The following is a 22,737-nucleotide window of genomic DNA, read 5'->3' as shown; positions in this document are numbered from 1 at the left end:
TGAAATTGAACATTTCATATTTAATGACCTACTTAATTAACCATAGCTTCTAGTCCATTCCTCCAGGGCATTTCTCTGTTCCTCAAGACACAAAACAAATTCCAGCTTAGCTCACAATACCACTGTAGCATGATAATACTAATCTTGGACTTACAGCAGAGTCTGTTTAAAAAGAAGTCAGCATGTAACCAACAAAAGTTACTTCATGTTAAAAGAATATATTAATACACGTAGCCTCCCAATGAGAGAAGACACATTTTTATTTGTAAGCCAAAATCTTTGAAGATTTTTTGATTAAAAAAATCCTGATTTTTGTGAAGTGACTATTTTAGCCAGCTGAATAAATTATTTTCTTTTTCTTGCCCTTTCCATTGAAAATACATTTCAGGCATATTGTATAATGAAATAAACAATAAAACCGGATGAAGATACAGGCATATATTTGTCTCATATCTGGATTGGGAAGATCATTTTCAGCATATTCTCCTACCAAAAACAAACACACACACACACACAAACAAACGAGCAAAATCCAAAACCAAAATAAAAAAAAGAAAACAAAGGAAGATTGATAAATTAAATTATGTAAGAAATTAAGTTGCCTGTACATTATCATATCTCACAAACAATTAAAAGGCAAAATAAAAGGATGGTTTAGCATTTGCTAGAAATTTGATAAAAGATAAATACTTAATTTATAGTTAATTCAAATGCATCAGTAAAAAACTCTAATGTCCTAATGATGAAATCAGAATCTATGAATAGGAAGGAAAAAAAAAGAGAGAGAAAGAAAGAGATTCTGATACAACCTTTCCTAGAAAAAAACGAAAAAAAAATAAAAAAAAAAAAAAAAAGAAAGAGAAAAAAAACACAGGCTAGGAAAGATATGTGATTAATTTGAAAATGTTGAAATTTCCTAGTAATAAAAATGCAAATTAAACTGACAATGAGAGCCAAGATTAGAAAAAATACAAAGCTCCTTCCTTGATTTTTCAGAGCCTTTATGTTCCCCAGAGGTATTTTAATTTTCTTTGAATAGTTCTTCATGTTCGTTGAGTTAAATTAATTCTCAGCACAGTACTTCCTTTTTTGCTGCTATTACATATGTAGATTTTGGGCGTAGCCAGAGCAGGGTTAAATTCCAAGTTCTGTAATTCAGTGTATGTGTGTGTGTGTGTGTGTGTGTGTGTGACTTACTTTCAGTGTTACTTAATGTCTCTGAGGATCAGTTTCCACATCTGTAAAATGGGGATCATTAGAGTATCCATCTCATGGCGTTATTGCAAGAAGTCATTGAAATCATATAAAATAAAGCTCTAGGGGAAGTGTCTGCATGTGACATGCAATAAATGGTAGTTATGACAATAGTGGGGTGGCCAGGATAATGTTCTTTCAGTATCTTCTAATTCCTCTAAAATCAGTACTTATTACTTGCAGAGTTATAAAACTCTAATAGTTAATACATTATTGGTCTTCATGGTGATGTGATTATATACCTTAAAGTTTGACAAAAATCAACTAAAATTTCTTTAAGGAAATAGTTGAGTTCAGCAAAATTACACAAAATCAATAGCATTATTTAATTTTAGTAATGGAATTAGAAACTCATTATCTTTCTCCATCACAATGGCTACAAAAATTAAATAGGTGAGAACTGTGTAACAATAAACATAAGAACTATTCAAAATGATATAACTGTAATAGGAGAAATAAAGAAAGCTTTAAGTAAATGGAGAGAGAGAGAGAGATCATAGTCTCCTAGTTGGCAGATTAGAAATACTACTAATGAAAATACTTCTTAATTTAATAGAAAGATTTAATCTAATTCTAATTAAGATAGCCACATAACTGTAAGGAACTAAGTTAAATCTAATTAGTTCAGTTTTTTTGAAGAACAAGTTGGTGATATGTAACTAGAATTATAAATCTCTTCATGCTCTAATTTTTAAGTTGCTGATGAGGGAGTCGAAGATAAATCCTTTAATTGAGTTTTTGTATGATACATGATGAAGAAGTCGTCACTGATGAATTCACTCTAATTTGAATTAATTGAACCAGGAATTTACCTGGAAAAAATGGGGTCTTATCGTGTTCAGCATTATAATTACTTGGGCATTCAATGTATCAATTCTTTAAGCCACTTTGTCCAGAAATCCACACAATCAAGATGGATTGTGCAGAACCACGACGTCACAGGATGACGTCAGTTACTGGAACAGAAGTGGCCAAGCTCCAGCCAATGGCCTGTCTGGTGCCCACTTAATGTGAAGCTTAGGTCTCCCTCTGGGTGTGCAGGACGAGGGGACTTGTCTGGTCTGCTGGAACACCAGACAGCCCTGCCATGCCCCAGAGGACCAAAGGCAGCCCAGCCTGGTTCCGAGCACAGGGCCGAGAGCACAGAGGAGCGAGTGACTGGGCGAGGCCCCCCACTCCCCTCACTTGCTCTCCCCCTGTAAGGAGCAAGCTGCATCTCTCCTTCTGGCCAGGAACCTCCCCTCTGCAGCTTTCTACACTTACACAAGTTCACAGAGAAGAGAGACCCTCTACTCATCCTGCTTTACTAAATGAAGTGCTTAAAAGAAACAAGTAATTCTGAGCATCCACTCAATTTCCCATTGATACCTGCTTTTATTCGCTAAGAAAGGTGATTTAGGCCAGTATATAATGGAAAAATGGCTTTTTAGGTAAACTGACTCTTCTTGCTTTCTTTTAACTAAATTTATCCTTGCTATTTGCTTTCAGATACTGATTGAAGGGGATCTAGGGGGCCGGGAGAGCCTCCAGGCTGTGACGCAGGTCTGGTCCCAGCGCAGGAGAGAGGGAAGGAAGGAAGGGTGGGGAAAGCATCCTAGACCACTGCGCAGGCTGAGAAAAGACGACAAGGCCTTCAGGAAGTCACAGGGACAGCGACAGCTGTCAGAGGAGTCCCCCGTCTCTTGGGAGTGGAACTGCCTTAGAATCTCTGCAGGGCTCAGGCACTGGCTTAGAGATTGGGTGGTGGGTTACAGAGCGCAGCAACTGGCACCCTTGGCCATCATGTCCCCCTTAGCTGCATGTCTGCAGGCACGTTCTCAGGGCCACGCCATGTAAGGATGAAATGTACCAAAATAGGCAAAGCCCTTGCAGCATTGCCAGGTGCACGGTGAACATTGCGCAAGTCACTGCTGCCATTATTATCTTTATTACTCAATGCTGGACACACTACTTGTACAGTAGAACCAATAAACACATTTTAAATGTCTGTGCCTAGGATGATATGATATGAATCACCATTATTTAACTTTTTATATGTATTTGCCTCATCTTCTGTAACGAAACTTGCAGAATAAAGCTCTTGTATTTCTTTATCCTACCTAGAGCACTTACAGTATGTACTGCTCATAGAACATGCTCAATAAATGTTTGCTGAATTAATGATGGATTCAACACATCAGGGAAATGACACTGCTATAATCTCGAATGCCAGATGGGCTTAACCTTATCTTTGAAATAAGTTCATAAAGCGTTCTCAGTCTTCCCTTTCTAGGACAGTTATACCTATTGATTTCGCCAACATTGTGTAATAAAAAATTTCAAACAGAGCAAAGTTGGAAGAACTTTTCACAGAGTGCCCATTATGACCCCATCTGGCTATACCATGAATATTTCACCATACTCGTTTTGTCACATATTTATCCATCTCTGTAGCCCTCCACTCATCCCTCAATCCATCTTATTTTTGGTGCATTTCAAAGAAGTTTGCAGACACTCATACTTTCCCTTAAACATTTCACCATGCATATCATTAGAGTTTAATTTTTATTTATTTTTTTGAGACATAGTCTTGCTCTGTCACCCAGGGTAGAGTGCAGTGACGTCATCACAGCTCACTGCAAACTCAAACTCCTGGGCTCAAGTGATTTTCCTGTTTCAGTCTCCCAAGTAGCTGGGACTACAGGCTCAAGCCACTATGCCCAGCTAATTTTTCTATTTTTTTTGTAGAGATGAGGTCTCACTCTTGCTCAGGCTGATCTCTACCTCCTGGCCTCAAGTGATCCTCCCACATTGGCCTCCCAGAGTGCCAGGATGACAGGCATGAGCCACTGCACCCGACCTGTATTTAGTTTTTAAATGATTGCAACTATTTCCAAGCACCAGGTACCAGACATCACCTGGTGGAGAGCAGGTGGCAGGTGCATGTTTCTAAGGTGAATTGGATGCCCTGGGTAGGGGGAGCATCTGCTGGGAATGTGACATGCTGGGGCATCTGTCTGCGTGCTGATTTCACAGACGGGGGCTGTGGGAAGCAGGATCTGAGATGGAGGTTAGTGCACAGGAGGCTTATTAAGGAGCACTCGGGGGATGAGAGCCTGTGGAGTCAGGACGGAAGCAGGAGTGGACACAGGGGGACGTGGAGGTAGGTGCAGGCTCAGCCAACTTCACAGGGAGCTCTGGCAGTGTCCCGAGGTGGGCTGAGATGGCTGAGCCCATGTACCCCCACCACCCCCAGTCACTGGATGTGGATGACCTTGGACTACACAGCTCTCTGCAGCCGAGGAACCCCTGAAGGGCCCAGCAGCTGTAGACTGCCTGTGGTCGCACTCCTGGCAGCCGGGCAGTAAGTCCCTTCTTGGAGGGAGGCTGGTGGGCATTGCAGTGTCCACCACACTAATGATACTTCACTCATTTTAGCAACACATCACGTGGCGATTGCACATGCTTTATTCCACAGCAACAGGAAATTCCAGCCCAACCTCATCTGGAGTCCTAGAGACTGAATTATTGGCCTGGAATAGGCTATGATAAACATTCGCTATCAGATAACATCTGTGATAAACATATGCTATGTGCCGTGGGAAGTGACATTGCAAAGGGCTGAGACTTGGGGCTGATGGTCGCACGATTAGGGTATCCCTCCGGTAGCAGGAGGACTCTATGTCTTAGGTAAAAGGGAGTCTTCACCAAACTGCTCAAGAATTGATGCATGAAAGAGAGGCCAAGTTCCAACGTCATGTCATGTAAGTAAAAAATGATTTGAAACCGGGCATAAAAGTTAATGAGCTGCGAACTTGGATTCAGAGAACTTGATAAAATAAAACATGCAGCTAGCTAGAGAAACCAGCAGTCTCATGACTTCACACACAGCCCTCAGGACTGGCCTTGGCTGAAAAACAAAATGGTTTCATCAAAATGATATTTAAGGCCAGGCATGGGGGCCTGTACCTGTAGTCACAGCTCCTCGGGAGGCTGAGGCAGGAGGATCGTTTGAGCCCAGGAGTTTGAGGCCAGCCTGGGAAACACAGCTAGACCTCCTCTCTTTAAAAAAAATTACACACACACACACACACACACACACACACACACACCACATACATATATATGAAAGCCAATTTCATCCCATACTCCCTTCTTTAAAAAAATATGTGTCTTCCTGAGGTGGATACCAGTCATTTGTGTATGTCCCAGATATTTTGACCATACCCCCCACACTTTGATAGTTCCGTGCAGGATAAGTCCTTTCCAACACAGAATGCAAAAATAAGATAACATACATCTCATTTCCTGGCGTCCTTACTGCTGGGATGTGGCCCTGTGACGTAGGCTCTGCCCAGCAGAAGGGCTCATGTGAGGCTTTGTTGGGAAGGAGGTGGGGCCGGGTTGTCTTGTTGAGATCAGGGCCATGGCAGAGCTGGCCTGGCTCTGAGCCGCAGCTGGGCAGGGGTGGTGGGGGTCTCCTGATGCAGCAGCTTCCTGTCCTGCCGTGGTGGCCAGCCCCTTGTGAGCTCACTGCGCTGTGTCACTGTGGGAGTCACTTGGGAAGCTCAGCCTAACGCCCACTGCTTTTTTGTTTTGCTTTCAGATTACCAGGTTCAGCTTTATTACCTAATACAAGTCCAATCTCTGGAACATTAAAATTGATTGTTCCAAAGTTTAATTAAAAACACAACTTACAAATATGTAATATCTTCTGAAAAGCATTTCCAAGTTAGAAATGAAAAAATGTGTACATAATATAGAATCAAATACCAGTTGGCTTCGAATCCTATCAGCACGCTCAGCAACGTCAGTCTTTTTAGGTTCTTCAAAATCTTCTGTTAAATCTACAAAGTTGTTTTCTATGATGTGGTAAGGAATGGAAATCCCCATTGCTTTTCGGAGCTCCATACATGCTCGAACTCCATATATACATACACGAACTGGAGTTACTTGGATCTGGAGTTACTTGGCTGCACAAGTTCTTTAAGATTATTGATCACTTGTTCAGCAAGATGCATTTCTGTAGATGAGAGACCCAAGAGACAGGCCATATTGGGAGGGGTCTGGTGCTCAAATACTCATTCTGGGCTTCCAGGAACTCCCTGAGCAACTTGGTGGTCTCATCGAGTTTCTTCTGGAACACTTCAGCTTCTTCAGAGTCAGAAACTTCAACTGGAGCACCAAAGTCTGTTTACTGCTTTCAGTGCTGTGAGCCTATCCTGAGTACCGGAGTCCAAATGCCCTGCTGGCTCTATTTCTGTAATCTCCATTTCTTTTGCCATGTCAAGTGTCCCAGTATGACCTTCATCTTCAGGTGATGGTGTCTCCAACTCTTGTAGGGTCCTAGAATGCCCTCCTTTTGTTTAAACATCCAGTAAACTACTTGCCATAACATATCAATAATCTTGGCATTTGGCCAAAAACTCATGGTTGCTGAATTCACTTAGAAAAATCAGAGTCTTCCCCATAGGTTGAATAGATTAAATCAGAATAATCCTTGCTAATATTTGCAAAGTTGGAGTCATGATGCGGTGGGTGAGAACTGTAGGGTCAACAGTTCAAGCCTAACTTAGGAGTTACTTTGTTCCTTTTATCCTCTTTGAAACTCTGCAAAGCATTCACTCCAGACTGAAGTCTTCCAGTTGTCATTCCCAGTCTTAACAGGGGAGTTTCCTGGCTCTTCTACCATGGGATCCATAGGATGGAGAAGTCTCAATGTTGTTGTTCCGTCTGGTTTTCTTCTTTCAAATTCGCACTATTAACAAGCCGCTGGGTCCTCCAAATTCATTAACAATGCAGTTGATCTGCTTCTGCTCTCTTTCTAAATTACTGCTTTTAAACTTATCTTCAAGCATATCTTTGTCTTTCTTTTTATTTTTCTTATTGGGACTTCTGAAGGCTTGTGCTTCAGTATCTCCAGAGTCTTCCTTCTCTCTCAGCCAGCAGCTGCCACCCTCCCCACTCTGCAAGGTATCTGGTCTACCTTTCTGCTTTTGAGTTTTTTGCAAGTCTGCCATGAAGTCTACTCTCTGCTTCAGGCTCTGAGTTCTTTCCTGACTGAGAATTTTCACCCCCGAGTGTAATAGCTCCTTTGTGGCTTTATAATAGATGGCCTCTGGTTTGTTGTAAATCATTGCATTAGTACACATTAGTTTGAAGTTAACGTTTAGCTCTTCTATGGACTGGTAGTCATTGTTCTTGATATTTTCTTTCGTGGTACTAAAAATCCATCAGGTGTTTAAAGATCACGGAGTAGTGGGAGCAACAAGGTCAGTCACAGGAAATGAAAAGAAAGCACCTGGGTCTTTTCTCTGCAATTGTGTCATCAGTTGATTCCAAGCTTCTTGCAGGGCTGTCTGTTCTACTTCTTGTTTGGCTAAAAAGCTTGTGAGAGGCTGCTCAGGAGGCCAGTCTAATCTTGCAGGGAGTGACACCGGATGTCTATTTCTGCCTAGTTCTCCACACAGTCTTGATCCTGCTTCTTTTTATCCTGCTTTACTCTTCTCCATTTTCTCCCATTTTCTTCCCCTGAACCCTGCTTCTCTCCTTTCTTTCTTTTCTTCTGCTTTCTGTCCTTGTGTTTGTCATGATCGTTTTTGACTTTGAAGGGGCTGGGGTCGTGCCCCGAGCTGCCCATGGAGAGCTCGGTGGCTTCATTTCCTCCCAGCTTCAAGGACTTCTCCACATATTCCCCATAGAGGTGTTTGTCCAACCTGTTCTTCTTGCTCATGACCCACCGGGCCCTGGTGCCCACCCCTGCCCCCACACCAGGCCCAGGCCATGCAGTGCTGCTTCCGGTCAGGCCCAGGTGAGTGGAGCATTGGAACAGGGCCCACGAGACCTAAAGCCCACTGCTCGATCCACCCCTGGGAACTCTGTTCCTCAGCATTCCTCCCTGCCTAAACCAGCTTGACGTGATGCCGTTGTACACATCTAAAACCCTTACCAATACATTTCCCATCCCCACAACAACAGATTTTGAACTTTTTAGGGCACAGCACACTGTCATCAAACACAATATTCTACAGAAGCCCAGTATACAACGGAGATGATACAAGGAGTTGTCCTACTACAGCTTGGTCTTCCCACTCTCCTCACTCCAGAGCTCTAGGGCTCCCATGAGCTCACCCATGGGAGAAGCACCAACCGTTTAGCGAGGTTGTTAGCAAGGGTCCTTCGACATTGGACCCAATCCATTTTTTTTTTTTTGGCTTCATCTTCTATCATGCCTCCTTAAAAAGTCCTACAAATTAATAAATTAATTTGCAAGCACTCCCTATAACTTTGGGTTTCCATAACTGTTCATCTCCTCTTCTGTCTTCCCAGCATGTCCATCATGACTATATCTGCCAGGAAAACACTCATGAGAGCCAGATCGATCATAAGTTCCATGAACCTCATACCAAAACTTCTTCCTGTTTCGCAGGTGGTCATTTTAATAGCATCTTGGCACGTGTGAGCTTGTCCTTTCCAGAAGTAACTGTTCTCTGATGATGGTCACCCATAATTTTGCTGAGGCACAAATCTGAATCGTTAATACCTTCCTTCCGCCCACAGTATCCACCAGGGCTTCACATTGGCCCAAACTAGTAGGAGGCCAGTTAGCCAAGGGAGCCAAGGCCGAGTAGCTGGGTGGGCCAGCCCACACCAGGCAGAGCAGAGTCGGGGGAAGTCCGAGGTGGATGGAGGGGTGCTGGAGGGAATGGTCAGCTCCACAGAACTGCATGGGAGTCAGCGAGATCACAAGAATGGGACCCTTGATTAGAATATGATAAAGAGAAGGCATACTTTGACATATTCTGTTCATAAGAAATAGATTTTTTTTTTTGCAAGCAACAAACCATCTCTGTAAGTCAAGAACAAATAATCTACGCATCTGTGTACTGGTTTTCATGTTGGAAAATGATGGAGATGAATGGAGAAAAAGCAAAAGTTCTACCGTGATGACAAGATGCCACAGCCATTGTCAAACGCAGGGAGGGAGGGTGTCATTCCTGCTACTGAAATCAGGCAGAAAGACAGGAGACGTATCTGGTGGTGGAGTCAGCCGTGCACACACATCCTCCTAGTATCCCTGTGATAAAGACCGCATACAACACATGCTTGACCTAACTTGGTGACGGATTCAGCTCTCAGAAGGATGAGAAAGCAGTGGGTGGGGCTGCTGTTCTCAACTTCTAAATAATCAGGAGGAACTGAGTGGGGAAGTGGAAGTGATGGGCAACGTGAGGGGAAATTCTCACGTCATCTTTACGGCTCATGAGCGCTGGGTATCAGAAGCCTGCTCAGGCTGTGAATTTTGTGGCTTATGAGCAGAGATTTCCAAAAGTTTAAAGGTGAGTTGGAGTCTATGAAAAAGTGTCCTCCTTCCCATCAAGCAGAATGGAAAATTCTTGAAAATGGGGTTCGGACACCACAAACACAAATAAGTCATAAGCTAAGAAGGAGAGGGACCACGAGTAGATGTGTTTGATACCGACAACTGGGCAATGAATTCATAGCTGGACAGGACACAGATAGGGCTGAGGGTTCCAGAGGCACAGGTGGGTCCCAAACAGTGCGAGGGATCTGTATGAATGAGAGCTAGAGGCCGAGAGCCCAAGAAAGGGGTGTCTTACAAATAAAACAAAGCTTAATAAAACTATACAATAACTTTTTAAAGGTGTTTTTGGAACACGGTAAGATTGGCTGGCAGCAGAATAAAAGAAAAGCAAAATTACTAAACTCCTTGCCCATTGAAATGATTAATTTGCATAAGATGAACAAATGAGCCTATAAGATGGAAAGAGGAGGCTGGCAAGAGAGGAGGCTGGATATTCAATAGGTGTTTCTATTTCCAATCTGGAAGGGTCAATGCCAGGCTATGGTTAAAAATAAAATGCACGTGAGATTATCTGGGATTAACTTCAACCGTTCAGAATTGAAAAGGGACTAGACAAAGTTGGTAGATAATGTTGGTCCCTGGTTTCAAAAGCAGAGAAAGCAATAGAGTCCTCCAGCTATTGAGCTGTGGGCTTGAGGGCCATTTGACAAATGATTCCACGTGGGGCTGTTTGCGAGATAGTATATCTTAGGCAGAACATGGTCCTCACCGTGGGTCAGCTTGGCATTACTCCTTATGTGTTTGGCGGAGCTCTGAGGCTAGGAAATTAGGAAAAAACTATTGTGGATCTGAATTTCAAAAAGGGAGCTGACAAGTAATCACATCTTTTTAGCAAGATGGAAAATTGTGCATAACAGGATGACAACCCAATGGTTAAATGCCTGCACACAAAGAGCCCCGGTTGGTGGATTGTGACCAAACAGAAGTAGACCCCAAGATTCCCGCCATGCCTGGCCTGCTTGGGATGTTTATTAAAAAGTTAAACTAGGATAGGGATTGTGCAGATGTTGATCTTATGAATCAATGTTTCTTAAACATCAGTCATTCACATGCTGTCTTCAGAACTCCTGCCACAGGGGGTTACAGATTTTGATTAAAAGTGAATCAACTCACTTTTTAACTTACATTTACATCAAAAGAAGCTAATGGATTTGATGTGCTTATTATATTTTTCTATAACACTTTAAGTTCATAAGAATTTGAATAATGAAATAAAAATATAAAATATGCACATCTGAGTTCCACCTAAAAATCTGGACTGTACCTAGAGGTATTTGTAACGTGCTTTGAAAAGATGGGGCCACATGATGTTATTGGGGTGCAAAATACAACTCAACTGGCTGAGAAAACAGGCTCACAACGTCAGATGCAGCAGAAGTGAGCACACAGTCCTGTGAGCAGGGTACGTGCCCCAGCACATCCTAGAGGAAGGTATGAAGACGCAGCCAACCAGAAACACACGTGAGAGGGGCTGTGGGCTGCAGCTGACGGTTGGCTTAAGATGGTGGAGCTGCCTGAATCCCTGATGAGCATCTGGGCTCATGCAAAGCGGTGTCTACATAGGCCGAAGTCCTGTTCCGTGAGTCCCCAGCGTTCAGGGGGAATGTGAGGCTCGGTCTTGGTGGGCACCAATGGTGGGATTCTGCCGCACTGCACCACAGTGAGGAAAGAAGCCAGGAAGTGAGAGAACAGGAACCCGGCCACACAAGGTTAGCTGAAGGGCCTGGGAAGATTTAGGTTAAGAGAAGGCAGGGAAGGGGCGTGGGGTGGAGCAGAGAACTGTTTTCTTAAAACCAGATTCGATTTGCATGGCTCAAATCAAGGAAGACCTTCCTAATGATCAGCATCAACCATTCTTGGAATGGACAGTCCTGGAGGCAGAGGGCCTCTGATTGCTGGGGAAGATCACATACAGGTCCAGCATCATTTGAGAAGGGCTTGGTCCTGGATCAGATTTCCTAGAAGCAGAGCCTGAGGTGGGGAATCAGGTGTGCAGGGCTTACTGGGAGTGTCTTATAAGGTGGTGAGGAAAGGAGGAGTGGTTGTAGGTAGGGTCTAGCCTTAGTCTGATCCCACAGGGAGCTCAAGAGCATGAATCCCACCATCACAGAGTTATCCCAGTGAGGCAAGGGTGGTGGGGGCGCTGCCTTTCATACCTCCATGTCAGTCAGGGGCCCTGGCCAGGCCAGCATGTCCTCCTGAATGAGTAGGTTCCCATGGTTTAAAGCAGATCCCTGCTGAGAGCCATTAGCATTTAACACTCTTTGCACCAAGCTGTCTTGGTGATCAGCTTGCAAACAGTCATTTAACAGGGCGGCTTTTGAATGTTCCTCTCCACTTGGAAATGATTGGCGGGACCTCACTGAGTTTCTGGAACTCATGTCTTCAGTTCATTTTTAAAAACCTGTTAATGAACATTTTCCTTCTTCTTGGCTTCTATTGCGTTCCTGACAGCCAGAACTCAACGAAAATCTCTCTTCCTAAGATTTTGAGTTCTTGTAATTGCTACAAAGTCCCTGTCAAGCAGGGGCAGATCCAGGCTTCAGGGGGCCTGAGGTTCATTCTATTTTGGAAGGCCCTTTTATGAGAAAGAACACAAAATTACTAAAGTGAAATGCCCACAGAACTGGGGAAGACTCTGGGCAAGGGAAGGGCCTCGAAGGACACTTGAGTGTCACTAGATAGATCATAAATCTACATCTGTCTGCACAGATTTTGGCCATATCTGTAGAATACTTCACTATGACTCCTCCTAAGTAAAAATCATTGTGAATCCGCAATTTGATATGCTAGGTATATGGATTTGAAAAAATCTGAAAATAAATCCTTAATCTCAAAAAAAGACGTTCCATCTAAAATCATGTCATGCTCAACGAAGGGTACACGTTCCTTCCCCTGAAAAGTGGTGGCAGGAAACAGTCCCGGAAGCTTCATTCTCTGCCTGAGGCTCATTCTTCCATAAAGGAAAGGGAAAAGTCACCGGGTGAGCCTCCTGCCACAGGATCTTTTTGAGGTCCTGCTCGCAAAGCACTTTTATACAATTGTTAACTCGGCTGCTGCTCAGACCAGCCCGGGGTGGGTGCAGAGCAGGTGTTAACAACCACTCACTCAGTTTTGCCCAGAGAAGGTCAAACAGCTACCAAGGCCTGAAATGGGAATTTAAAACTCAGAGCATGAACATTTTCACCACCTTCTTCTTCTTCGCCATGCTCACTACCACGGTGAGAAACTCCAGCAGTTACTCCAAAATAATGTCTCCCTTGCTATGGCTCTATGACCATTAAACAGGGAAGGGCCCATCCCAGGGATCACTAATGGCGTGACTTTCAGCAGTTACTTAAGTTACTTAGGTACTCTGTGCTTAGTTTCCTCATCTGTAAAATGGGTGTTCAACAAAATAATCCATGGCAAAGCACTTCTTAATGCAATGCCCGTAATATATCAAATAATAAGTGCTTAATAAATGTTAACTATTCAAATGATTATTATTTATTATTAGAAATGATTAGAAATATTTTGTAAAAGCCTGGTTTACTAAGTTGCTAGGCCAAGGTAAAAAGTATTCATGCAAGTGGCCACCTCCTTTTCCGGAGTACACTATGAAGACATCATAGCACATTAAATGCATGCAAAGCATTTTGCAAGTTAAATTATTGTTTAAAATATTAACCATAATAATGCATGAACAATAAAGAGTGACCATCACTAATTAACATTATGCTCATCCAAATAGATTTATCTGGTGCTTTCGCATCCAGATTTGTAATTGTGTGTGTGTGTGTGTGTGTGTGTGTGTGTGTGTGTGTGTATGTTTCTCTCTCTAGTGTAAATCAGTGAGCACTTATTATGTCCCTGGAGAATAGGTGTCATTACAGACGTATTACAGTGCTCTAAGTGTCATTCTAAAACCTGATAGGATGAAGGCACTTAGAGCAGATCTAGGAAAGCTAGGCCTGGAGCAAGAGAGTTTTAAAGATGAAATCGGGACATCAGTTTAGAATCTATTCTTGGCTTTTGGAGTTCCTCACTTCTTGCATCTCTTCATATAGATATGAGCTCTTCCATCTATTCTATTCATCTAGCCCCTGAAAATTCTTGCCATTGTTTGGATTCATTTATATGCTCTGAGAAAAATGTAGGAAGCCCAAAAGAAAGAAAAATAGAGTGCTGCCATTCCACCAGTCAAGTCTAGGCAGTTCTCACCCCACTGTGTCAGTCTCGCAGAGCTGGTTGGTCTGTCCCATAGCAGTCCTGCATCATTCTAGTCTGCAAGTCTCCCACACAGCATGAAACTCTAAGCCTTCTAGAAATAAGATACACTCGGGTTGATCTCAAAGACTGAAACATAGACTAGAATGGACTTTGTGGGCCTGAAGAGTCTAGTGACCATAATTCTGGGCAATCTGAAAATATCTTCCAAAAAGTGGGAGAGGAATGATCCAGATTTAGTCCTAGTTTTCAACTTTTCAGGTCTACCTTTCCCAGTCTAAGCCCTGGGGATGGGTGATACTTGGTCCACAGTCCATTCAACCATTCTTCCATTCAACAAACACGACTGAGCACCCACAGTATACCAGGCAGTCAAGGTGAGATAACAGACACATAAAAATGCTGCCCTTTGCATGCAGACACTTCCAACACGATCACTGCTAAAATGGTGATTCATGACCAGTGCAATAGGAACAGAAGATAGAAGGGGCAGGATCCACTGAAGGAGACCAGAAGAGCTTTGACAAAAAGCCAACCTTCGAGCTGAGCCTGAAAGAGTGAGTAGGTGGAGGAAGGGACTCCAGGCAGAGAGAAGAACTCGAGAAATGGTACACAGAAGGGAGGGGTGAACAAGTGGCTTGGAGAAGCCACAAATCCAATACTGCCCACTATTGTTGGAGCCTCAGGTATTCCGTGGAAGGAGAATTGAGGCTGGACAGGGGAGATGACATCATCTTGTAGGCCATGCCAACAAATTTAGGTTTGATCCTATGGGTGAAGATGAGGAGTCACTGAATACTTCTGAGTAGGAGAGTGGCACTGTCAGGGGTGGGGGATGACAGTAACACCTGTGAGATGAATGTAAAGGGAGGGGCACACAGGGGAGATCTATTGGGTGGCTACAGGGTTTGAGTGTAAGTGGGAGGTGGGAAGAGGAAAAGGCATCTAAGATAACATTCAGGTTTCTCTCTTGGGAAACTTGGGTGGATGGAGATATCACCAACATATAGCATCTAGGGAGATAGCAGGTGTGGTGGGAGAAAACTAAAATAGTTGAACTTTGGACTAGCTGAATTTGCAGCCTGTGGGCCTCCAAAATGGAGATGACTGGTTCCATAGATGAGTCTGGAGCTCAGCTGCACACAGTCAGGGGGTGGAGGAACAGAGTTAGAGCAGGCAAGGTCCCCAGTGGATGAGATTCCAGGCAGAAATCTGGGGAGCTCATCTAGATCAGCAGCATTAGTATCCCCTGCAGCAATGTTCTGGTGCCAGCTCACACCAGCTCACACCAGCTCATAAGAGGCAACTGTTAAATATTCAGAAATTCTGGTTGTTAAACACTTGGTAGCTGGTGGGAGTATTTACCAAAAATGGAAATCAGCAAACACTATGAATTAGGGGTGCTCTCCCCCAAAGCTAGCTACCAGCACATCTTGACCTTGAGAAGTAGTTATAAATGCCAATTCTCAGGCCTCACCCCAGACCTATTGATCAGAAACTCTGGGGAAGTTTTCACACAAGCCCTCCAGGGGATTCAGATAAAAAGTTAGAGCAGCCCAGCTAAACACATGAAGCCCAGGCCCTACACCTGCCTGGCAAGACCAGCCTGGCCCCGATCCCAGTGGACACTCATGTGAGGCTGCGCTGGCTCAGGGAGACCCCTGGCTTGCTGTAGGGGGCCTTCAGGCCAGAGGAACCAGAAACACACTGTTGACATTTGTCCAGCACCTCTTCAAATCTGATAGGATTAACATGCCCACCTAACCCACTCTTCTCATGTTTCCTAAAGTAAGTTATTTTTGTCTGTGTTTCAAGGGGATTTAGGGAGAAAAGTGACAATTTAAGAGTCTGCAGTGCATTACTTTGCTTTTTGGGGCTAAATTAAAACCTTAAAATCTCACTGGCAAAGGCTGGAGAATGGAGTCCATTGAAATTAGCATCCATGGCCGGGCGCGGTGGCTCACGCCTGTAATCCTAGTACTCTGGGAGGCCGAGGCAGGCGGATTGCTCAAGGTCAGGAGCTCGAAACCAGCCTGAGTGAGACCCCGTATCTATTATAAATAGAAAGAAATTAATTGGCCAACTAATATATATAGAAAAAGTTAGCCATGGTGGCGCATGCCTGTAGTCTCAGCTACTCGGGAGGCTGAGGCACTCTAGCCTGGGCAACAAAGCAAGACACTGTCTCAAAAAAAAAAAAAAAAAAGAAAAAAAAAGAAATTAGCATCTGCCCATTTGCCATTAAAATGACTTCACTTAGAATAAGGCTTTGTTTTCTGGTTTCACCTTACAAATACATAGTCATAACACTGGCCATCTGATTTTACTCATCTTAATGACTGTCACAAAACAAGGTTAACACCAATGGAATTAGCAGTGAAAACCAGTGTTGATATGAAAATGGCAACAAATTGCCTGGAATACTGGGGACGCATTTTGAGTTGCTTGTTTTGGCCTTTTGAATTTAATGAGAACCATATGATGTCATTGTTTTATTTTTAATATTTTTATATAATTACAATAATCTGTGACATGTTATAGCAGAAAGAGCACCAGACTAGAATTTGAGTTTGCATTTGCATTTGCATTTATGTGAGCTGGGAAAAGTCATTAAATCTCTTTGATGACCCACACAAATTGAAAATTTGAATTAGGTGTCATTGCCAATCCCTTCCAGCACTATGCTTTTGTTTTCAAATTGAAAGTATATTTTCAATCATTAAATAATAAATATTCTTTGTAAAAATTGAAACAACACAAAAGTATACAAATAAAAAGGGAGAGTCTTCCTTTGTTATATACCGAATGTGAATTCATATGTTGAAGCCCTAACCCCTAATGTGAAGGTATTTGGAGGTGTCACCTTTGGGAGGTTATTAGGTTTAGATGAGGTCATGAGGGTGGGGCCCCCATGATGGGATTAGTGCCCTTAAAGAAGAGACACCAGCAAGCTTACTTGTTCTCTTTCTCTCTGCCATGTGAGGACACAGTGAGAGGGTACTGTCTGCAAGCCAGGAAGAGGACCTTCACCAGAACCTGACAATGCTGTACCCTGACCTCAGACATCTTAGCCTCCAGAATCCACAGAAATAAATTTCTGTTGTTTAAGCTGCCAGCCTATGGTATTTTGTTATAGCAACCTGAGCTGACTAAGACACCCTCTAATCCTTTCCCACCTAGAAATAAATTTCATTAATCCTTCCAGACTTTATGTATATGCCCACATTTTTATATAAAGGTATCCCATTATACATACTGTCCTGTGATATGCATTTTACATTTTATAATAGAACATGGACATCTTTTCATGTTAACACAATTATATCCACCTCATCCCTTTTATACCTATAGGGCATTCCTTTTAAAATGAGTGTGATCCATCAAAGGGAGGCCACAGTTTCTCCACTGGTAAAATAAGGATCATGACAGAGTTTTCTTTATAGGGCTATTGTAAAATTAAATGACTTGATAGAGTAACATGTTTAGAATAGTGCCTGGCACACTTAGTAAACACTCAATGTTTGCATCATTATTCATTTGTATGTTTTGTGATGGCCTGTTCGTGTCTTTTACACGTTTTGTATTGGGATGATTATCTTTATTTTTTATTATTAAATCTTTATGTAGTTTTTTAATAGATCAACAATACAACAAGTATCTAGGAGAATAGGTATTAACAGTATTAACCATGGGGGGACTAATTTAAAATGTTAAGCCTTTCGGGGACAATAAGTAATGAAAGAGCAAGTTATAAAATATTAAGAGTTGCTAGTGAACACAGTTTTTCTAAGAGAAAAACTGCAATATTTTAGGGTACCAGCCTATATATCTCTGTTGTCTTCAGTAATAATAAACAAATATCTTACAAATGGGAAATAGATAACTGATTGTCAGAAAAATACCAAAGTGAGATATATATTATAAAATTGACTAAAATACGAAATAACTAAAAAGCTAGAGAGAACAAACTTCCTTTCACTTACATTGAAATAAATTTCTCTTCCTCGTGGTAACAACCAGGAGTAACAAGAAAAACAAAACTTAACATTCCAGTGAAAATGGAAACTGAAACAAAAAAGGCTTTATGAAAGTTGGTTTTATCAGTGTTCCCCTGGCCTGATTGTTTGGAGAAAGAGAGGCCAGTCAGATATCTAATACCTCTAATTGTAGAACAGGGATCTATGAGAAACACTCGCTAAGACCATTCACTCTCTCTTTGATTTTAATCTCAGCAAAGACATCTTTTGAAAAAGCCGTGTATTTTTCTTGGCTTACAAATTCCAGAACAGCAAGTTTCCCCACCAGGCATTCGCTCCCAAGGCCGATCAGCTCACGGGCACTGTGCTGTACAGATGAGCAAGCCAGGATCCAACTGGGGGAACAGCCTAAGACCTGGGCTTCCCCTGGTAGTTAAGATTTTACACCTGTGAAGGTTGCTGGCGAGTGTGCAGGCTAGCCAGTTATTCATGACATTACCAACAAACACGGCCTGCTAGACTTGTCATAAGTCACATCATCTTAGAGTTGTGGCTGCAAGCTGGGGGATCATCGAGCACATGGATGGCAGATACCTGGCACGCTGACTTCTCTCTCTGGCACTGTTTCTCAATGTGATACCTCAGAACCCTTTTCCATATAGCACTCAAGGCCTTCCGGTAGAGATCTCCCTAACTGATTCCATCCATGGAGAGAGTGAGGCTGGAAGGCTATGTTACATCCCCAGGTGCTCAAAACTGGCCAGAACCAGAGCTGGGGAGGAAGCTGGCTCTCCTGATTTCCCCTTAGAAGCCCTCTCCCCAACAGCATGCCAACATCAAATTCCAATTCCAACCAGAAAGGCTCTTATGATGTCTGTTATCCAGAGCTACCAGATGATCAACAGGACACATAGGAGCAGAAACCTCCAGAGAGGAGCTCTGTTGTCTCAGCAAGAGAGAGCTGGTGAGCCTAACTCCAAAGGTTAAGAGTGGTACTCCTATGGGTTCACCTAGTATTTGATCAGGCTTTTTGGTTGGGTGACCGGGTTCTGCTTGTAGGTCAATCATGTCTAACCCCTACCTGGAGTGCACTGTTTACTGTTTGCATTGCCACCTGTCACTCTCCATGCTAACAGGCGTATAAGAAACCTGAGACCTAGCAAGGTGAAAATCGTTTCCCAGTGCTACCCAGGGCTCATTATTTGGCCTATGTAACTGGTTAACCATTCGTCCCTGTTTTTAAATAGCTCTAATTCCTTACACTTGTAGAGGCTTTCTGCTGAACAGGACAGGTAGAGTTCTCTTTATTACAGAGCTGGCAGCCGAAGCACCCTTAGGTTAGATGCTACAAATAGAGGCGGGGTGGATCTACACCTGAGGAATAGGTGGTCACAAGCTGTCACTGGGCAATGCTAAATGCTCGTGAAGACCTATCAAGAATAACTGAGTATAATTCAGGTGTGACTTTAGGAATGTCTCTGTAAGTCTAGCTTATAAAGAAAATTCCCTTGGCTTAAAATTTGTTGAAAATTAGACTTGAGTAGGTTAGAAAAAAATATGTTTGAGATAAATAAATGTGTTTCAGGTTTTTCAAAGCTACATTAATATAGTAAGATTCAACCCATCCACAACCCACCCTATTCATGTGCCACAGGCAAGGGGGCTGAGATCTACTCTTTTTTTTTTTTTTTTTTTTTTTTAATAGAGTCTCACTCTGTCATCCAGGCTGGAGTGCAGTGGTGCAATCATAGCTCACTGCAGCCTCGAACTCCTGGACTCAAGTGATTCTCCCACCTCTTCCTCTGGAGTAGCTGGGATTATAGGTGTGAGCCACTGCACCCTGCTCTGTGAAGTCTCATGCCTGTTTCCTGAGGGCAGAAGTGTACCCAAAAAGCTTCTTAACCAATGAGACATTTGTCTTTTTCAATATCAAATTTGTCTGTATATTATAAAGATGAATCCATGGATTGCTACGAACCCCCAAACCGAGGCTTTATTATTTCTCCAAAGGAAGATACTACAGCAACTGTCATCTCTCCCGCGAGGACACTGTCTGAGCTGATGCCAACCGTGGGCACGCAGGGGGCCTTGGTCAGCAGTGACTAATCGATTTCCCACAGGACTCTGTGGTGTAGTGTGTGCGCCAGAGGAAGTCGGTGGCAATGAATCACAGTGCTCAGGAATGAAAAATAGAGCTGTGATTCACATCCACTAAAAGAAAATGTTGAGGGGCAACAAACCTAAAAATTAAAACCACTCATGCATCAGCAAATACCACACTGAGCATGTCAGTGTAACTTCTGCTTTTTAAAAGTCAAAGAAGAAAAAGAAAAGCAACTTTTCAAAACAAAGCCCATCAAATCTATTGATGGCAGAATTGAACTAGCATAATGCAAAATGTAGTTACATAAAAAGAAATGAATTATTTTGGGTGAAGCTGGTATTTGTTATAAGAAAAAAATGAGTCAATGTATCATTATTCCACTAATCTCAAATATTCCTATATATATATATACCTTCTTTCATTTTTATTGAGTACTATCAAACAAATATTTTAACTTTTGCTTAAATTACTGTGTAAATAGAGTTCTTGCCTCATTCTAGGCCTTCTTTCAACTAGCATAATTTGATTTTTCAAAACTGAATTATCCAGGAACACAAAATAAGAGAGTGAAAGTTACAATCCTTGTTGGCCTCAACAAGCAAGTTAAAAAACAAACAAACAAACAAATGAAAAGCAAGCCTCAAAGTTGTTGGGATCAAGCAATCACTTTGAAACCTGCTAGAAATTAGGCAAAAAGCCATAGAGCTCAGACTTAAAGTCTTATGAGCCCACTAATAACCCATGCAGAGACAAATTTTTAGCTTGGTGCATAAGTGAATAAATAGGACATGACCAAGTTTATGAAACAAAATGAAGTTAATATTTGGATAGGGTTTGGTTTATTCCAGCACCAGAGATGGCCAAGTAGATTTTTAAATCAGTATAGACCAGAGATTGAACAACTTTAGCAGCGTCGGAACAGAAGGCTTTGGGTGGATGTCTTGGTGAAGACGTTGTGTGGCCAGTTGTTGTGAGTGGTTGTTGTTGTAATCAGTGGTGATGTTAGAAAATAAACATGTCACCTTTTTTGGAAGGCAATGCCCATCAATGACAAGGCGCAGTCAGGCTGTGGAAGCATTGAGGAGGGGAAGAGAAGAGGGAAGGAAGGAATAAGTGTGCAACACTGACACCCATCCATGTGCTCCAGGGAGCTGAGTCCACGCCAGATAGTGCGGGTTGAGCCTTCAAGTGATTTATTATTGTCTGATTTTTCCAAGTTTGGATGTCTCCTTGGGCCAAGCTAACCAAATAACTACAATCTTCACTTTATATTTAGTTGTGTGACCTAATAAACACACATTTGCACTCCGTTTGCTGGTAAAAACATAACAAAATGCAACAACATCAGAAACAGCGTTTTGGGCTCAAATATCATGGTCTTTGTTTCTTGCATTTAATGCTACTATTTTTCCATTCTGACCTACTTAGCACATTTTGCCATTTCCTAAGACTGGAAGAGATTATTCATCATTTCAAATTACCCATCTGGAAGGTATTTTATAAACACGTCTGGTTTTCTGTAATTATTTATCTTATATTTCCAGATATCAATATTCCCAAAACATGTTGAAACCACACCCCAGCTAATAAAGACTATGTATTGTTTTCCATCTGAATTTTTCCAATGTTTTTCTTATAAAATTATGATATAACAGGTGATAATCATGTGGACATTCAAATTCAATGCTTTTTGTAAATTTAGAATAACATTTTTATTACACAAGCAATACATGCTTGTTCTAGAAAATTTAGAAGATATAAATTTAAAAATCTATACAGCTCTATTTGTTAATCCTCTGAAGCACATCCTTCCAGAATTTTTATGCATTCATCTGTCCCTACTCCTTTATTTTTGTTTTATTTCATTTTATAATGCCTATTATATAACCTGACATGTATTGTGTATTTATTTACTCACTTGTTTTCATCTATTTCTCCCACTAGGGTGGCAACCTGTTGGGGGAAAGCACTTTGCCACCTTTTTCCACTGCTAATTCCCCCTACGCTCACACAGTAACAGGTGCATATTAGGTGTCCTTAAAGAATGAGTGAATGAATGAATGATTGACACTCACTAAATATTTGAAAAATTAAAAGCCAATAAGTAGAAGCCAACTGGCCCAAAGTGAACATATGGCAAATGGATTGGAATATCTTCCTTTCCCACCTTACTGTTCTTAATTTCATCTGCTATTGGCTGATTGGTCCATTGATTTCTGTTTGAACTCAGTAAATTAGCTACAGGCATGTATATTTGGTTGACTTTCATCACATGAGAAACAGTAGAAAGAAGTAGCGGATTTAGGGGGAAGTGGAGGAGAGCTGACCCCTACAAATGGGGCTGACTGTGCAGGAAGCCAAGGTGGCGTGGATGGGAGTGGGGCAGTCTCTGGTGGAGCCCAGAGGGACCTGCGTCCATGCTGCAGAGGTGGTTGAACAGCTTTGCTTCATTCCTCCATCTTCATAGTCTGACCCTACACTATTAGGCAGATACAAAGCAAATGACTGTTGATCATACTCAAAGGGAAAAGGCTGAGGAAGCTGAGGAACTTCTGCGGCCACTAAAGAAAGGAAGAGAATCATAAGCACTTTCATGTCTGCCTATTTGTAACATCTGGACATTTTTAACCACCAATTTTTCATTCGCAGACAAGAAGTAATCAAGGGAGTATGTCTTGATTTTAAAAGATCTATTGTGTTGTTCCCAGACAATGACTATTTCTGGCAAAAGATTAAAAATCTGATCTTGCCCTTCCTTTTGAATCTTTCGGTGAGGATGTCCACACTACAAAACAATTCCTGAGCACACTGTTCTGGTGGAGGCTTGG

General features: G+C 42.3%; 1 protein-coding gene and 1 pseudogene across 3 annotated transcripts in view; both read right to left on the bottom strand.

Moving 5' to 3' along the window:
* Positions 1-22,737, bottom strand: part of RIN2 (Ras and Rab interactor 2) — a 213,742-nt gene that overhangs the window by 140,682 nt on the left and 50,323 nt on the right. The window lies entirely within an intron of this gene.
* Positions 860-15,878, bottom strand: LOC105867387 (bromodomain-containing protein 7-like; annotated as a pseudogene).

This window comes from Microcebus murinus, chromosome 16 (assembly GCF_040939455.1).
Source record: "Microcebus murinus isolate Inina chromosome 16, M.murinus_Inina_mat1.0, whole genome shotgun sequence".
Classification (NCBI taxonomy): domain Eukaryota; kingdom Metazoa; phylum Chordata; class Mammalia; order Primates; family Cheirogaleidae; genus Microcebus; species Microcebus murinus.
The sequence above is the reverse complement of the archived record's forward strand: the minus strand, read 5'-3'. Positions and strand labels throughout refer to the sequence as shown.